The sequence below is a fragment of the Giraffa tippelskirchi genome, chromosome 7 (assembly GCF_054371585.1).
Source record: "Giraffa tippelskirchi isolate mGirTip1 chromosome 7, T2T-mGirTip1v1.2.pri, whole genome shotgun sequence".
Taxonomy (NCBI): domain Eukaryota; kingdom Metazoa; phylum Chordata; class Mammalia; order Artiodactyla; family Giraffidae; genus Giraffa; species Giraffa tippelskirchi.
In genome coordinates this window covers 1492504-1496841 of record NC_137281.1, presented here as the reverse complement: position 1 = coordinate 1496841, position 4338 = coordinate 1492504, and the positions used below count along the sequence as shown (strand labels likewise).

Sequence of the window (4338 nt, the reverse complement as noted above, 5' to 3'; positions counted from 1 at the left end):
AGCCAAATAAATACATATAAATAAATATTTTAAAAGAAGAAGGTTCCAGAGGGGACCTGGGCTCAGACTTGCATCGGATGTCAGCACTGTGCGCAATCTGTTCCTCCTCCCCGGAGGGCAGGATTCTAAACAGCAGCGGCTCCTTCTCAGATCTGCCTTTTAGGAAGATTATCTGTGCTGCCAGAATGACAGTCACCAAATTCCAGTCCTCTCAAAACTGCTTCTATATTCCCCCCCATTAATATTATTGCCTATATGATTCCCGCCATAACAGTTTTAAAAAAATTTCAGTGGACGCCCTGCTTCTTAAAAGTGAAATAGCCTCATTAAAGGCAATTTTAAATTTATCTTTTATTGGTATGTTAAAAGAAACTTTAATTCATAACTTACAGAGTAAACCAATATTAGCTCAAAATTTTAATTAGCCATCCAAGGAATCTAAAATATAAAATTACTAGAAGGAAGCTTAGCAGAAAGCCCTTCTAACTGTGAGTTAATACAAATATCTCTTTGCTATTACTCCAAAAGCCACAATTCAAAAATTAATAAAAAGATAATTTGAACTTCATAAAAATTAAGAATTTCTGTTTTCTTTTTTTTTTTTAATTTTTCTTCTGGGCCACATCTCGAAGCTTGCGAGATCTTGGTTCGCCAGTCAGGGATTGAACCTGGGCCCCCGGCAGTGAAAGCGCTGAGTGCTAACCACCGTACCACCAGGGAAGTGCCAAGAATTTCCGCTCTTTGAAAGACTCTAAAAATATGGCAGGCTTCATGAATTTCCTTGAGCCGGGGCCATGTTAATCTTATCTGGATCGTTCCAGTTTTACTGTATGTGCTGCCAAAGTGAGCACAGTAATTTTTAAATTGAACTTTAGTTGATTTACAATATTGTGTTAGCTTCTGGTGTATAGCAAAGTGATTCGGTTATACATATATATGTATATATCTGTATTCTTTTTTTATTTTTTCCATTATGGTTTATTGCAAGATATTAAATATAGTTCCCTGTGCTGTACAGGAAATCTGTGTTGTTTATTTTATATACACAGTGTGTGTATATGTTAATCCCAAACTCCTAATTTATCTCTCCCTCCATAATTTTTATACAATGACATATGCCCATTATTTCTCAAGACACCTGGAAAATAATTTAAAACAGTAATAAAAAATAAAGATAGGTTTACTATTCAGCCATTTAAGAAATGAAATAATGCCATTTGCACCAACATGGACGGACCTAGAGATGATCATATGAAGTGAAGTAAGTCGGAAAGAAAAAAACAAATACCCTGGGATATCAGTGATATGTGGAATCTAAAATATGACAGAAATGAACTTATCTATGAAACATAAACAGACTCAGACGTAGAGAACAGACTCGTGATTGCCAAGGAGTGGGGGCGGGAAGGCTCGGGAGTTTTGGGGTCAGCAGATGTCAGCTATTATATATAGGACGGATAAACAACAAGGCCTACTGCGGAGCACAGGAAACTCAGTTCAGTATCCTGCGATAAACCATCATGGAAAAGAATCTGAAAAAGAACGTGTGTGTGTGTATGTATATAACTGAATCACTGCCGTACACCTGAAACTAACACAACACTAAATCAACTACACTCCAATAAAATAAAGTTTTGCAAATAAAGGTAATTTTCCCTTCACCCTTGGAAATGACCGGAGAGAGAGTGTTCTAACCGGATCCGCTGTGACCTCTGGATTGTGAGGGCTTCCCAGGTGGTGCTAGTGGTGAAGAGCTCACCTGCCAATGCAGGAGACATAAGAGACGCAGGTTCGATCCCTGGGTCGGGAAGATCCCCTGGGGGAGGGCATGGCAACCCACTCCAGTGTCCTCGCCTGCAGAATCCATGGACAGAGGAGCCTGCGGGCTGCAGTCCACGGGGTCGCACAGAGTCGGACATGACTGAGTGACTTGGCACGCACTCACTAGACTGAGCAAAGGCCTTGGGGTAGGACCTCGAGCTGCCCGTTCTGGGAGCAGCAGGAAAGCCGCCGGGTGAGAGCGCGGCAGAAGGGGTGGGGGCGTGGACGCGGGCCGGGCAAGGCGCGGCGACAGCGCCCTGTGTGCTGAGCGCGGGCGGGTCTCCGGCAGGGGCTGGTGGCAGATCCGTGCCTACACGGGAGCCCCTCCGCGCGGTGCAGAGGACGCCGTGGGCAGAAGCCAGGGGTCTCGAGGGCTTGGCCCTCCTGCGACGCCCGCATCCTTCTCACGCACGACCCCCCGCGGACTAGGAGGAAGGGGCAGGTGTGAACCAAGCCTCAGAAGACAGGGGTCCCATGAAGCCACGCCGCGGCCCTCAGCCGGGCAACTGCGCCCCCGGGCAACGCTGGGCAATACCTCAGACACTGCGGGTCGTCCCGAGGGGTCGGAAGGGCGGGGGGTGGATGCTGGCGTCGGGGGCCGGAGACCAGTCGCCTGCAGAGCGGCAGTAGCGCCGGGCTGCGGGGCTGTGATCCACGGCTCTCCCCGGCCCAGATTCCACGTGCTATCCCTTCGTCTGAGGCCTGAGCGTGCGCACGTGGCCCCCGTGTGTGCGCAGCGACACTGCCCCGGTCCACGTGACCTAGCGAGTGTGCGTGGGTCTCAGCTCATCCCAGCCCCGCCACCCGGCTGGGCGCCCTCGGGCCGGTTCCTTAACCTCTCCGAGCCCGAGGCACCTTGAAATCGGGGATCATCAAAGTAGGCCTCACACGGTTGTTGGGGAACGTGGTTCGTTTGGACAGGGCCTGTGGACAGGGCCTGTGGACAGCGAGGGTGTTCAACACGTGGTAGTCATCACCACCACTGCTCTCCTCAGTGCCCATCTGGGCAGGAGATCGGTGGTACCAGCTGGGCTCTGAGGATGGCGGGCATCTTGCCGGGTCCTGCCTGGTAGGACACAGGGTGGCCGTGCCCCGTGCTAGGAGAGGACTTGTGCTCAGCCCCCCACGGGGCGGAGGGGGTCCTGACCCCACTGAGAAGATGGACGCTCTGACGTGTGGTCTGGGGACACAGCATATAAGGAGATGAGACCCAGCCCGTCAGCCCCCAGCCCTGCCGTCTCCTCCACGGAGAAGGGGCCTTTGGTGGCCACAAGCCTGTTCCTTTCTCAGACTCTGCCTGTTGGACGCATTTCTTTCCAGCTGGATAGGTTTTAGAGTAACTCTGTGATGTTTTCCTTTTTTTTTTAACCTAAGAAAAAATCATCTTTGTTGTAGAAACTTTAGAAAATAGAGATTAAAATAAACAAAGAAAAACTGCTTACAGTCCACACCAGGCACTGAATCTGTTTTCAGTCCCTTTTTTTTTCCCTTTGTTTCTGTCTGGTTTTGGCTTCCTAGGTGGCTCAGCGGTATTAAAAAAAAAAAATTTTCCTGCCAACGCAGGAGACTTGGGTTCGGTCCCTGAGTCAGGAAGAACCCCAGGAGAAGGAAATGGCAACCCACTCCAGTATTCCTGCCTGGAGAACTCCATGGACAGAGGAACCTAGTGGACTACAGTCCATGGGGTCACCAAGAGTTGGACGTGACTAACACTTTCCGGCTTCCCCGGGGGATCAGACAGTCAAGAACATGCCCTCCCTATCACCACCACCTCTTTCTAAATTCAGATACAGTAGATTTACAATATTACATGAGCTTCAGGTGTACAAAGTACTGATTCACAATTTTTAAAGGCTATCTGCCGTCTGTAGTCGCTGTGAAATACTGCCTGCCTTCCTCATGCTGTGCAGTTACAGCATATCTGCATAGTTTATCTATTTTATACATAGAACTTTGTATGTTTTAATCCTCAGTGGTAAAGAACCCGCCTGCCAATGCAGGAGACTTGGGTTCGGTCCCTGAGTCAGGAAGATCCCCTGGAGAAGGAAATGGCAGCCCACTCCCGATTCTTGCCTGGAGAATCCCATGCACAGAGGAGCCTGGCGGGCTGCAGGTCGCCGAGAGTCGCATGCGACTGAGCAACTAAACATCTCCCCTGCCCTGCCTCTCCCCGCTGGTAACCACGGATTTGTTCTCCACGTCTGTGAGCCTTTTCTCTTTGTTTTGTTATGTTCATGCGTTTGTTTTGTATTTCAGATCCCACATATGAGCGATATCATGCAGTACTTGTCCTTATTTCGGTAAATCCATGCCATTCTCTGACGCCCTCTGCTGGCGGTTCTGTTCATTGTGACCAGCGTTTCCCTTGAGCCATGCGCCCCGCCAGAAAGGCACCAGGCTCGCAGGTCCTGAGCCCTTGAAACGGGCTGGTGTGAACCGACGTGTGCGGTAAAGTGTGACACACACCGGACTTCAGAGACTGTAGGAGAAGAAGGACACGAGGTAGCTCGTTGGCGG

General features: G+C 49.5%; 1 pseudogene; it reads right to left on the bottom strand.

The window, feature by feature from the left end:
• Positions 1 to 753: 753 nt before the first annotated feature.
• On the bottom strand, positions 754 to 851 carry LOC145515939 (U6 spliceosomal RNA; annotated as a pseudogene).
• Between the last annotated feature and the right edge of the window lie 3487 nt (positions 852 to 4338).